Raw genomic sequence first — 14,572 nt, forward strand, 5'->3', positions numbered from 1 at the left:
GCTGAGACGCAGGATGAGAAGCAGACGCCAGGAGACACTTGAGACCACTCACAGCAGCTCAATGTGAAGACTAGCTCATGTCTCTGAGACCCAACACCCCTCCCGGTCATGAGCCCCACAAGATCCCTCGGTCCCTACGAACGAGAGCAATGAACAGAGTACAGTTTGGCTGGAGAGAGTCATCATTCTTGGTCAGGGGTCGGCAGACTTCCTGTAAAGAGCCTGATCATGAATATTTACAACCCTGCACGTCCCTGCCGAAGTTGCCATCATCATGCAAAAGCAACCATGGACAATATGGCAACACGTGACATGGTTATGTGCCAATAAAACTTCATAGACACTGAAATGATGCTTCCTCTACATTTTTACATGTCCAGAAATATTTTTTTTCTTTTAGTTGCTTTTTTACTACTGTATTTTAAAATGTAAAACAATTCTCAGCTCATAGGCTGTACAAGAGACTTTGGGCTGGATTAAGCCCATGGGCCATAGTTTGCTGACCCTGTTCTTGGTTCATAAGGGCCGAGTGTGCCATTTTGTTTGGTCCCCAACACCGGGAACGCCTTCCTGGGTCAAAGGAAGGAACCTGGCGGATGTGTCCCAGACAGCCCATCAGCAGCATCTCTCTGTCCTTGACCGGAGACCAGCGGTGAGGGCCTTGCAGAATCAGTGTTGGTGATGGGTGATGACCGTCCAGCAGATGTGACGGGACACCCACAGCATCCCCTGCCCAGCGGCAGTGCAGTGTCTTCACTGACCCCGTAGGCTTCGTATCTTCCTTCCCAGCCTCGCGGGCTCTGAGCTGGGTCCTCAGCCTCCTCTGGAGAATCTGTGAGCCCCGCAGCCTTCTAATGAATTCATGTTCTGCTTAAATCAGCTAGAAACGCTTTCTGTTGCTTACAAATAAGAACCCTGTCAGTTGTTGGAATTTCTCTCTGTGATTTTATCTAGTGAATTCCCAGGGCAATAAAATGTGCTATAAAGTTCTTTTTTTAATAAGTTTTTAAAAAGTTATTACATAAATAATACATGTTAATTATTTTATATAAAGGCCAAGAAATAGAAAATATCACAAAAAAAGAAATAAAAATTCCTCATAATCACAGCAAGAAGCAAGAAGCATAATTACTATGGGGATGCAAACCTTCCAGATAGATACAGACTTTTTTTCCTTAACAAGTATCAGGTTGTACTATTATATGCCATCTTGTAACTGGCTCTTTTACTCACCAGCACTTCTTTAAACATTAATAAGCGTACACTTCTGTCTTTTCAAATAAACTCCTAGCTTCCCATCACAATGCCTGCCCCCCAGTTCACTCTGCCAGCCCCCCGTTAGTGGACATGTAGGTTGTTTTCAGTTTTTCCTTACTAGAGACAATGCTTGGATACAATAATGTGAGCTGAATTGGGCCCCTCCTCCCCAAATTCATATGTTGAAGTCCTCCTGTCAGTATCTCAGAATGTGGTTGTTTAGAGATGGGGCCTTTAAAGAGGTCATTGAGGTAAAATGAAGTCGTGTGGATGGGCTCTAATCCAGTGTGACTGTTGTCCTTATAAAGGGGAGGTTGGGACACAACACAGACCGATGGAGACTCACGTGAGGACACAGCGGGACAGTGGCTGTCTGCAAGCCAAGGTGAGAAGCCTCGAAAAGTGCCAACCCTGCCCACACCGTGATCTTGGACTTCTGGCCTCCAGAACGCTGCGAAAATAAATCTGTGTTATTAAAGCCACCCGGTCTGTGGCCCTTTGTTATGGCAGTCCCAGCACACAATTACAGTATTGAGAGGGTAACAGGCAGGAAGGCCAGGGGTCTCCAAACGGAGGAAATAGGCTGCAAGTGTCAGACATTTTTTTATCTCTCTCTTAAGCCGCAGGAGGAAACAAACTATAGTGTTATATTTTTTTCCCCTTCTCTATACAAATTTAAAAAGAGGTTTCTCTTAAAATACTGTGTTGCCATAATGACACCTGGTTCCACCTGAACTTAACTTTTCTCAGATCTTGAGCTAACCAGTGCATTTTTCTTATGGGAAATGTTTGTCTTAAGCTATGTTAATGTACTGTGCATTTACCCCAAACTCTGTCTTCAGGTCGGTTCTGCCTAAAGGCTCAGAACTGATTTGACACACCAGTATGTTATACTCAGACATTGTTCCCCTAATCTATGTAAACGAAACTATTTGTATGGTAATCTGCCTTTCTACAAGATTCAAGTCAATCGTTTTATGGCCCCGTTGACTCTGTGCCAAGATTATCCCAACATACATCCTGTGGGTGAGGGGCCTGGTGCCATTATCTGAGTTTTAAGACATTGATTTCTTTCATTAACAGACTGCTAGTAACTATATAACATCCAGCTAAAAACTAGCAGGCGGGTACTCTTTCTGCCCACTTCTGACGTCTATGTCAGAAGCTTTCTCTATCTCCTTCATACTTTAATAAAACTTTATTACACAAAAGCTCTGAGCGATCAAGCCTCGTCTCTGGCCCCGGATTGAATTCTTCTCCTCTGGAGGCCAAGAATCCCGGTGTCTTTTGTGGTTCAGCAGCAACCTTTCAGTATCCTTTTAGCTAACCCTTTGAGTATGTTTTAATTTTTCCCTAGGCTGGAATCGTGAAACAGGATTCCGAAGTCAAAGAGTGTGTACTTTTTAAAGTCTTTTGTTTTGAAATCATGATAGACTCATAGGAAGTGGCAGAAATACTGAGTTGGCCAAAAAGTTCATTCTAGTTTTCCCGTAAGATGTTACAGAGCAAATTTTTTGACTAATCCAACAGTAGAGCGAGCCCTGTTTACCCTTCGCCTGAGGGTCCCACAGTGGTGACATCTTACGTAATTATACTACAGTATCCAAACTGGGCAATGGGCATCAGTACAACTCTGCTAAGTGGACTGCCGGCTTTATTCAGTATAGATAGTGGTAGGTCTTGTATATCTGTATGTAGATTGAACCCTGAGCACCTTATTTTTTATTCTACTGTAGATGTTATTTTCTATTGCATTTCTTGTTTGTTTGTGGAATAAGAAAAGAATATTCTGACCTTGTTTCCAGAATCTTGCTACATTTGCTTATCAATCCTGTAGTTTGTTGTCTATTCTGTTGGAATTTCAGTGTATATGGTGATATCATCTATAGCTACAAAAGGTTTGCAGGGTTTTTTCCTTTCAATCCTTATACTTTTTTCCTCGCTTTGCTGCATTGTTTAGGATTACCAGTAGAAAGTAGAATAAAAGTGATAGCAGTGGGAAACCTTTGTTTCACTTCCGGTCTCAGAATTAGGGTTAGGGGAAGTAGAAGTTTCTGTAATCTACCATTAAGTAATGATGTTGGCTGTAGATTTTTAATATGTATCATTTATGGTCCCCTTCTATTTCCAGTTTGCTGAGAGTTTTCTTTTCATGGATGGTATTGAATTCCATCAATGAAGATGAGCATATATTTTCTCCTTTATTATGATTGATTTTTGAGTGTTAAGCCAACTTTGCATTCCTATTAATAAATACCACTTGGTTGTGATATTGCTTTGTTTGATTTGATAATATTTCACTAAGTATTTTTCCATCTGTTTTCATGAAAATAGTTGATCTATAATATCCCTTCATTGTCATGTCCTTGTCAGGATTAAGGTTATGCTAGCCTCATAAAATGACTTGGCAGTATCTCTTCTTTCTGTTCTCTCTGCGAGAGTCTGTAAAATTGGGGTTATTTCTCCCTTAAATGTTTAGTCGAACTCACCAGTGAAGCCATGTGGAAATTTCTTTGTCAGGTAGTTTTAATTTGAGATTTCATTTCTTTAATAGGTTAAGTGTTTTTCTTGCGATAATTTTGATCAGTTATATTTTTAAAATAATTTGTCTATTTCATCCAGCTTTCAAATTTATCTACATGAAGTTGCTCCTGATATCTTCTCCAAAACAGTTTAAACATTAGCTCTTCATATGATCACAGTAGGCTTCTGTGTGATTATCAATATTACTCAGCGATACCTCTGTCATAGCACTCGGCAAGTTATATCTGCATGTTTTCTGTGCATATGTCTGTCTTTGTCCCTCCCCTCCCCTCACTGAGCTGTTAGCTGCCCCCTCTTTCTAGAGCAGGGGCCAGATAGAATTCACTGACTCGACAGGAAGACAAGACACACCATGGACAACCGCTGAACTGGGGCCAAAGTGAATGATTGCACTTCAGCATTTCAGAGGCAGCCCCCCACTGGCTGCTGAACCCATCGACTGCTATTGAATGCATCTCAGACCTCTTTGAAATGAAGCTTTCACATGTTGTTTGCATTGAAATATCTAAGGGCTCCCCAGGTCCACCGAGCCAGAGGAAGTCATTGATAGATTAGTTTGAATGAAGATTAGTCAATAATTTATGCTGATGTTTTTCCTCCTGCAGTAGGGAGACCTGTTTTGATATGATTTGACAGGGTCAGGCACACCTTGGTTTAATTAAACCTGATACAGAAAATTAAAAGAAAAAAAAAAGGCCCAGCAACCCACCGGCCATTGGTTACCCAAGACAGACTCAATCTACAATCGATGAAGCAGGATAGAGGAGCAGATGGGGATGTGGACAGAAGTCTGGATTCAGCAGATGCTCCTACGTGGCTGCCCTGATGGAGCAACGGCAAATGTGAATACACTTATTGGCATCTTCTCATAATGTGGCCTTTAGGAGGCAAGCCGTTTGCACACAATGATGGATGGTCTTGCAAGCAGGAGTGAACGCCATGTTTAGAAACCAACATTGCCTAGTCCTCCCTTGGAGGAGCCAGAATGCTGAAACCGGCATCCTTGAAGCAGTCATCAGAAGGAACAGGTGGAAACTGATGATTCTTGTCTTCCCAACAAAAGGGAGACAGTCCTGAAACCCAGTGGAGAAGCGTCATCAGGGAGAGCTTCTTGGTGGGATTTTCTGAGTTTTCTATCCTCCAAACTCAGGAGGATCCCCTCACTTTTTGTTATGTTCTGTTACAGAGATCCCGGTGGAATCTCTCAGTTTTCAAACATACCCTCCCTGTCCTCTGGGCGTGGAGTATGAATCTTTGAGGAGGTGGGCCTGAAATAAACTCAAGCAACTGTCCAGTTCGGAACAGGCTGGGGGTGAACATGGCTAAAAGCAGCATCACCAGCAATGCCCCACAGGGTGGACGGAGCACAGAGAGGCCAAAGCACAGCTGGGCGGTGCAACTCCAGAGAAAGGTGGTCCCTTATGCCAACCTTGACCCAGCCGGCCATTCCCTGGCCTGGTTCTCTGGGAGAGTCACTTCCTCTGCCTGAGTTTCCCAGTCCTCATCTGCTACCCAGGGACCACAGCATTCTGTCCCAGGCAGAGCAGCTGGAACCCAGGCACGCTGGGCTGCTGCGGGGGGTTGGGCCAGCAGCGGCTCCCAGAGGTTTACTTACAGGGTCCTGGGACTCCATCCCGGGCGAGGCTGTGGGCCCAGCTGTGCCCCAAGAGGAGATGGTCATAGTAGCCATGAGGCTCAGGTGGCTCCGTCCCTGTTGGGCTCAAGCCTCTGTGTCTTCCACTGAACTGGGGTGAATGGTGGCCCCCAAGAGATGTGTCTGCCCAGAACCTCAGCTCAACCTTGTTCAAAGAAGAGTTTTTGCAGATGGAATTAAGAGAAGACTCTTGAGTTCATCTTGAATTGGGGTGGGCCCTAAGTCCAGCGAGGAGAGACGCAGATACAGAAACACACAGGAGACCAGGCCACATGAAGATGAATGCAGAGGCCTGAGTGATGCATCCACCAGCCAAGGAAGGCGGAGCGTGCTGGAGCCTCTGGACACTGGGTGATGGAGATTCTGCCCTGAGGCCTCCGGAAGGGACCAGCTCTGCTGACAGTGGACGCTGGCCTCCTGAACAGAGAAGGGGCACGTTTCTGTCATCTTGAGCCACACGGTGTGTGGTTATTTGCTACAAATACTTCACCCTCCAGGTCCATCTCCAGCTTCTGCCAAGGGTAGGAGTGCCCGGTGGCCACCTACCCGCCTCCACTTTCTCGCTTTGGCTCCTCCCTGCCCTCCTCCACTCATCCAACTGTTGGGGCCTGGACAGAACACCCCAGAATCTCCTGTTCAGAAGCCAGACCCCCAGTCCTGGGGTGGATGGAAGGGGGGTGGCGCCTGGGCTGAGAGGGGCCGTCTTGTCAACTCCGTGGGAAGCCTGTGATGTGGCTGAAACCGTCCCCACCCAAGGTGACCTTCTCATGACAAACCTGGCGCTGGCATCAATTATTCACAAGGAGCATCTTGGAACGTGCTCAAAACACATGTTACCCCTCCCTTACCTTTAAAGACATTTGTCAGATTCACGCCTGGCAGAGAAACAGAGAGCCAGGGCACCGGGAGGGGTGGGGAGCAGAGCGCCCAGGGCTCCCCCGGCACCGGCGAAGGGCTGTTTTCGCACAGCCCACCACGGGCCTTGAAAGCCACCACGTCTCCGTTCCTCGCGCAGAGAGAGCTGTCAGATGGCCGCCGGGGCCTTTGATCCCTCCCTGACAGGGTGCTGATGGATTGATCTGGGGCCCGTGCATAATTCATGAGCCCCCAAGCAGCCGTGAATTTGGAGCAGGCCTTCCCACGGCAGTGGGGGCGACACGGGGCTGGAGCGAAGGGTGTGGGCAGTAGGCGCATGGGTGGGGCGACGGGGCCTGGGCCCTGCCTGTCCCTCTGCTGGAAGCTACCCCCCCGGATGTTTCCCCAGGAGGCAGAGAGGAGCTGAAGCGAGGTTCCAGGGCTGGGAGAGCGCGGTCCTCGGAAAAGTGGTCCAGGGTCCGCCTGAGTCAGAGACGGGCCACAGGGCACAGCCCACTCCCTGCGGTGAGCCTGAGCACGCCCTTCCGGAGGGCCTATGGAGTGGGGGGACTGCAGCCCCTCAGAGACCCTGCAGACCCACTGGGGGTGACCTTCGGCAGGTCACTCAGCTGCCCGAGCCCTGCCCTCCCCTGTAGAATCACAGCTACATTGCAGGGCGATCGGGCGAGCGCCTTGGGCCATTGTGGCTGGAGGTGATGGACTCGGCCCACACATCCCGTCTTGCCTACTCAGCTCCCCTGGAGCAGGGGACAGCCCCACTTCTGGGCTCTCACACTTAGGTCAGGATCCAAACCAAACACGAACAGAACCACAGCCGGTGGAGAAGATCTGTGTAAACACAGTGTTACAGAAGCAAGAGAGGTGGGTTCCCTAACCCGGTGAACTGTCAGAACCACTTGGGATCGTAACAGTCCAGCCCCCAGACCCCCCAGGGTTCCAAGTTGGAGGTCTCAATGGCCAGGAATCCACGCAATCCTCTCAGTCGAGACCCAGGTGGCCACTGCCCAGCCAGAAGCCGGTTCCTCAGAAGAGGCCCGGGCCTCTTCCACAGGGCGTTTTCCAGTTGGAGTATGGCTTGGTGTTTTGCTAAACAAGGGGGCTGTCCTTGTTTTTCCAGTCTTCCTGTTGGTGGAGGACATTGATTTTTTTTTTCCCTCATAGTATTTATTATTAATAGATTTTTCAAATGACAAAAGTAATACGGACACAAATGTTCCTTTCCTTTCTCTCCATGCTTTTCTGTATTTGAAATTTTTCACATTCAAAAAGCAATATATATCCCAGCCAAAAAAGGCAGGAAATAGATAAGGGGAAAGAGAACCGTCTCCCACAGTCCCTCCACGCAGAGGTGACAGCCGTGAAGGAGTGGGTCAGTCTGTGCCCTCCCAGGACTGTGGCGATGTGAACACGGAGAGATCCTGTTTTTTGTATTTGTGGTAAAATATGGGTTGTTGTTTAGTCACTTCAGTCGTGTCCGATTCTTTGTGACCCCATGGACTGTAGCCCACCAGGCTCCTCTGTCCATGGGATTCTCCAGGTAAGAGTACTGGAGTGGGTTGCCATGCCCTCCTCCAGAGAATCTTCCCAACCCAGGGATCGAACCCACATCTCTTATGACTCCTGCATTGGCAGGTGGGTTCCTTACCACTAGCGCCACCTGGGAAGCCTGTAGTAAAATATGTATAACACTAAATTTACCATTCTAACCATTATTAATAAGTGTACCGTTCAGTGGCATTGAGCAGCGTCAGCACCATTCATTTCCAGAACTTTTCCATCTCCCCAAACTGAAAGTCTGTCCCCATTCAACACTAACTCTCCATGTCCCTCCTCCAGCCCCTGACAACTACCATTCTACTTTCCGTCTCTGTGGCTTTGATTTCTCTAGGGACATCATACACCTGGAATTATACAGTATTTGTCCTTTTGTGTCTGACTTGTTTCACTTAGCATAATACCGTCCAGGTTCATTCAAGTTGTAGCGTGAGTCAGAATTTCCTTATTTTTAATGCTGAGAGAGACATCCTATTTATGAAATGAAATTATATTGTGTGGTACCAACTGCTCCATACCCACTTCTTTTTCCTACAACATTAGATCAAAAACACTCTCCCGTCAGAAAGTGAAATGTGACTGGCTTCCTTCTACTTCTTCTCCCACCAGTTACACCCTCCTGGAAGCAGCCTTGGCCCCGGAGCAGGAAGCTCTGGTCCTCTGTGTCGGGAGGACCCAAGGCCACTCCCAAGATACCAATCCCTCAGGCTGATTCACTGAAAGCCTGGCAGGACTCAGCACAGAGTTGCATCTCAGTTATGACTTACAACAGTTAAAGGACACAGAGCAAAACCAGCAAAGGGGGGGCGAAGGGGACAGAGTCCAGAGGAAGCAGGGGTGCACCCCCAAGAGTCCTCAGCAGTGGAGTCCTGCGGGACGCTCCTGAGGTGTCGTTCACCAGGGAAGCTCCTTAGAGACTCAGCGCCCAGGGAATTTGTTGGAGGCTGGTCACGTGGTCACCTTCTGCCCAGCACGTACCGGAAAGCCAGACTCCCGGAAGGAAGGCAGGTGTTCAGCATAAAGCACATAGTTTGCACCAACAGGTTGGGCTCAGTGAGCCACTTATACATGAAGGAGTGGTGGGCACTCCCCCAAAATCCAGGCTCCCAGACACCAGTCCAAGGCCCCCGTTGCAGGCAGGCCTTTCAAAGAGCAGCTGTCTCAGGCCTGCTAGGCCACCACTACCTGTTTTCTGCACACACATCAACGTCTAGGATTGTTAAAGTCCAAGTTTCAAAACAGAAATGAAGACCGTCAGGTTTCCCTGGTGGCTCAGTAGTAAGGAACCCACCTGCCAATGCAGGAGACATGAGTGCCATCCCTGGTCCAGGAAGATCCCACATGCCTAGGAGCAGCTAAGCCCATGCACCACAACTATTGATCCTGTGCTCTGGAGCCCGAGAGCCACAACTACTGATGCCTATGCACAGGATCTACTGTGCTCCCCAGCAAGAGAGGCCACTGCAATGAGAAGCCCACTGCAATTTGAGAGTAGCCCCCACTCACCACAACTAGGGAAAAGCCAGTGCAGGCATGAAGACTCTGCTGAGCCAAAAGTAAGAAAGCAAATGAAGAATATCTGGTCATGATGGGCCCCTCTCCCACAAGCCCACTAGCTGGGGCGGAGCAGCTGTATCTTTAGGGCAGATGGGCAAGGTCTGGGATTGGTCATTATTCTGCTCTTGTGAACTAGCTGTCAGTTTGAAAGTCGGAAGTCTAATGAAGACACACAAGACCTCTACAATGAAAACTATTAATACAAAGAGTCAATATGCGGGTCAAGAAGCAACCGTTAGAACTGGACATGGAACAACTGACTGGTTCCAAACTGGGAAAGGAGAAGAACAAGGCTGTATATTGTCACGCTGCTTATTTAAATTCTTTGCAGAGTACATCATGCGAAATGCCTGGGGTGGATGAATCACAAGCTGGAATCAAGACTTCCAGGAGAAATATCAGCAACCTCAGATACGCAGATGATACCATGCTAATGGAAGAAAATGAAGAGAAAGTAAACAGCCTCTTGATAAGGGTGAAAGAGGAGAGTGAAAAAAGCTGGTTTGAAAGTCGATATTTAAAAAAACTAAGATCATGGCATCTGATCCCATCACTTCATGGCAAATAGATGGGGAAACAATGGAAACAGTGGCAGAATTTTTTTCTTAGGTTCCAAAATTGCTGTGGACGGTGACTGTAGCCATGAAGTTAAAAGATTCTTGTTCCTTGGAGGGAAAGCTATGACAAACCTAGACAGAGTATTAAAAAGCAGAGACATTACTTTGCCAACAAAGGACCGTCTAGTCAAAGCTATGGTTTTTCCAGTAGTCATGTATGGATGTGAGAGTTGGACCATAAAGAAACCTGAGCACTGAAGAATTGATGCTTTTGAACTGTGGTGTTGGAGAAGACTCTTGAGAGTCCCTTGGGCTGCAGGGAGATCCAACCAGTCCATCCTAAAGGAAATCAGTCCGGAATACTCATTGGAAGTACTGATGCTGAAGCTGAAGCTCTAATACTTTGGCCACCTGATGTGAAGAACTGACTCATTGGAAAAGACCCTGATGCTGGAAAAGACTGAAAGCAGGAGGAGAAGGGAACGACGGAGGATTAGATGGTTGGATGGCATCACCAACTTGATGAACATGAGTTTGAGCAAGCTCCAAGAGCTGGTGATGGACAGAGAAGCCTGGTGTGCTCCAGTCCTTGGGGTTGCAGAGAGTCAGATACGTCTGAACGACTGAACTGAACTGAACGAATACATCTTTGTGACCTCAGAGTAGGCAAAGTTGTCTTGAACAGGGCACAAAAAACACTAAGCATAAACAGGAAAAGTTAACAGATTGGACTGTTGTAAGAGTATTCATTAGAAAAACCTACTAAGAGAAGGAAAAGGCAATCCATAAAAGTTATTTGCAGCAAAAGGACTTGATTTAAACATTGCTAGAAACCAGTAAGAAAAAGACAAACATTCCAGGAGAAGAATGGGTCAATAACCATATAACATGAGGCTCACGGGCCACTAGGGAAACGCGAAGGCCAGCCATGGTGCGATCCCAACGTGTACCCCCCAGAAGAGCTAAAATGAGAAGGTAGAGAACACCAAGAGCTGGCGAGGACGTGGAGCAGCCACAGCTCTCACGCACTGCTGGCGGGAGGCAGGTTGGAACAACGCTTTGGAAAACCGTGCAGCCAATCTAGCAAAATGGAACATGTGCATACCCAATGACCCAACAGTTTCACTCCAACCATAAATGTCTTTTAAGTGTGTTCAGGAAAAGACACGCATCAGAACATTCATAGGAGCACTAAGTTTCTAATTAGAAGCCCAACAACTGTAGCATGGATAAAACATTGTTTTCCCACCCAAAGGCATACTATACAGCAAGGAGAAAGAATCATATACCACAGCAGGCAACAGGGGTGACTCTCTCAGACGTGATTGTGGTATTGTGTGATACAAGCCACACACAAAGAGGACACGCCGCACGATTCCCCTTACAAGAAGTGCACACGTAGGGGCTTCCCTGGCGGTCCAGTGGTTGAGAGTTCACCTTCCAGTGCAGGGGACGCCAGTTCAATCCCTGGTCAGGGAACTAAGATCCCACTTGCTGCGGGGCAAGTAAGCCTGTACGCCACAATGAAAGATTCTGCGTGCTTCAACAAGATCCAGTATAGCCAAAGAAGTAAAAAATTTTTGACGTGCACATAGATGGGAGGGGCCTTCTGAGGTGCTGGCTACGTGGATGTCCAGTGTGTATAAACTCATGCATTCGTGGGCACTCATTCACATATTCATGTACACTCTGGGCGCTTTTCTATGTGTGTTACACTTAAAAGCAAACAAACAAAAACTAGGGGGAGAAAGAAGGGGCGTGCTCTGACTTAGACATACCCTGCAGAGGCCTTCCTCCTTATTTGACACCTCTGACCCCAGTGACCTCTGAGGCGCCTTCTTCACCTTGTCCCATGAGGCCCCCAGTAGAACATATTTGTTTCCAACAGCAATCCAGACTCCTGGCAACAAGCCAGTAGACCAGAGTGTCACCACATCTTTGCTCCAGTACAGAGGTTCTGGCGATTCAGAAAGTCTGGAACCTCCAGGGTGAGACCCAGCCCTGGCTCAGTGTCCAATTCCAAGACCAGAAGTCCAAGAGGGACCACGGGAAGGAACTGGGAAGGCCCCACCCCCACGGCCTCCCCTCCTGACCCGGGGCCGGCACTGTAGCCTCAGACACCAAAGCTGGGGGCAGCCCAGTCCCAGCACAGAGGCTGCAGAAGCCAGTGGCACCAATCCCAGCTCTGTCTCTTACTGTGTGACCTCCAGCAAGTTATGTACCCTCTCTGGACCCCCATTGCCCCATCCGTGGATGGGGTTGTTGCAGAAATTAACCAGAATCACTTAGCACAGAGCCTGGCGGGAAGTCCCCGTGACTGTGCTGGCCATCGTCACTGCCTTTCTTAGTCTCTTGTTTGTTTCCATTTCCAGATCCCGCCGCTATGGATGAGGACTGAGCTCCCTTTCCTGAGACTTGTAAGGTAGGACAAAGGCAGAAAACCGATTTCTGAGACGAACACTTTTTACACAGCGAAGCCGGTCCAGTGCCGTGTTTGCACACTCATTCATTTCTTTCTGCAACACACGCATGATATACACACGCTGTCACTAGGACCTGGGCGGCCTCCCAGCACCCACAGTGGATCGGGGAGGAGCAGGTCCGCAAGCTTCACAGAGAAAGATTTATGATTGCAGCTCTGAGATGCAGGAGCAGCCCGAGGTTGTGGTTGAGGAGCCAGAGGCGGCTGGAGCTTGCATTTCATTTGGCTCTGATGAAAACGGTGCAGTAGATTCTGAGTGGCCCTCCTCGTCTTCACGTCCCGGGGGAGTTCTTCTGTGATAATATAGACCAGCTCCTAATGATGTTCTCCGGCAAGGTTTATTAAAACCCCCAGCCTGCCCCCTGCTGTGGCTCAGGCTAAAACCCAAAGTGCAGAAAGCCTCAGGCACCAGGGCACCACTGCTAATGCCCAGTGGATGCGCCAGCTTGGGTCCTCAGAGGCTGTCACGGTTCCCTGAGTCCTCCGTGAAGCCCCCAGCCTGTAGCTCTAGGACTGATGGGCCTTTGAGGCCCCCAGGGACATCAGATAGACTTCTTGGCTACTAGGAGGGGAGGGCGTCCATCGGCTCAGGGCCAGTGGGATGTGTAAACCAGCAGGCAGCATCTTACAAGCAGGCTACTGCTCTCCTGCCCGCACCCTTGGCAGACATTGCTAATCAATCCCAGAGCCCTTTCCCACTGAGCCCAACCTTTTCTGAATTCTTCTTAGCTCAAGGCTCCAGGCAGCCAGATGGACTCATGGGAACTGGCCAGTGATATATCTGCCATCCCCAGTTGGAAGGAAGAACCCCAGGCTCTAGATCTGCCGATTACCCGTGATACCTCCAGGTGGTCACTGAATTCACTGGCCACTGTTTTCCAGTCTCTAAAATGGGGGTGAATGCAGGGGATGGGCTGGTCATTCATTTGACTTCAAATCCCTCCCCCCAGCAACCCCCAATTGACTGAGCACCAGCACCTGCCATGATGGTGAGACCCTGGACGCTTCCAGGCCTCTGTTTTTACGGTGGGGACAGTGTCGGACCAGTCTCAGAGGTGCACACCTAGAGGGCACTGAGCTTGGCCCCTGCAAGTGAGAAGCTCTCAAAAACTGGTGGGCACCTGTGCTGTTTTCTTACTCAGTGTACTAAAGAGCGATCCTGTGTCATTCATGTCACCCAGTCAGCCTAAGAGTCAACACCTCTTCCTCCCCTCCCCCTCCTTCCCTGCCCCCAGCGTGTCGGATACACGTGGAGGAAAGGTGGTCCATCTCGGGATGCTGGCTTAAGCTGCTTGGACCCCGTCAGGCCCTCAGAACTGGACGGTTCACTGGGAAGGGTCCCCTATTCCGTGGGTGTGAAGTGACCCCTCCATATGTCTCGTGGCAACAGCTTGGAGTGTGGCAGGGCCCAGAGGGGTAAAGGTACTCGGTGGGGTTGAGGGCAATCCAGGAAGGCTTCCTGGAGGAGGAGGGGTGGGCCCTGCCTGGGACATGGTCATAGGGGTGTGACAGTGGTCACTTGGTCACCTAATGCTTCGACCAGGATGGTGGCAACCCCCACAGGGAAATGGTGTTGGGAGTGGGGGGAGGGTGTGGACACCCTGGCCATTTCATGGGGAAAGTACTGTGACCTGGCCATAACAGCGTGTGGTGACATCCATGGGGACACAGCCAGGCCACCTCCCTCCCACCTGCTTAATGGCCAAGGCGGCCCCCATACCCCGTCTCTCTTTCCCCCTCCCCTCTCCATCCCTCTGTGTCTCGCCTCATCCTGCCTTTCTGCTTGTCCCTGGAGGCGGAGGTGGGGACAGAGATGCCCCTCAGTCAGCTCCACCTTCTGGGAGAGGCAGGCAGCTCCCTACCCCCTGGGTATCGGGGAGCCTGGGCTGCCTCCCAGTGCCCTCCGCCTCGGAGCATTTGGAAGCTGCTGCTGGGTCAGAGCCAAGAGCTCTGCACAGACTGGCAGGTTGTCCAGGGTCGCCGCTCCTGCAGGCAGTCCTGGAAAATTCCAGCTGTCCCACGGCCTCGAGATGCTGACTGTCCAGAGGGCCCCGCCCCCACGCTTCACCCCATCTGGCCCTCTCCCCAGCT

At 49.4% G+C, this 14,572-nt stretch overlaps 1 protein-coding gene across 1 annotated transcript in view; it reads left to right on the forward strand.

The window, feature by feature from the left end:
* RAPGEF1 (Rap guanine nucleotide exchange factor 1) overlaps nt 1–14,572 on the forward strand; it is a 245,696-nt gene that overhangs the window by 19,666 nt on the left and 211,458 nt on the right. The window contains exon 2 of the mRNA XM_081594660.1: nt 12,372–12,421. The gene's annotated coding sequence lies outside the window, so the exon portion shown is untranslated. The remainder of the gene's footprint in view (nt 1–12,371; nt 12,422–14,572) is intronic.

This window comes from Giraffa tippelskirchi, chromosome 4, assembly GCF_054371585.1.
Source record: "Giraffa tippelskirchi isolate mGirTip1 chromosome 4, T2T-mGirTip1v1.2.pri, whole genome shotgun sequence".
In the NCBI taxonomy this organism is placed as follows: domain Eukaryota; kingdom Metazoa; phylum Chordata; class Mammalia; order Artiodactyla; family Giraffidae; genus Giraffa; species Giraffa tippelskirchi.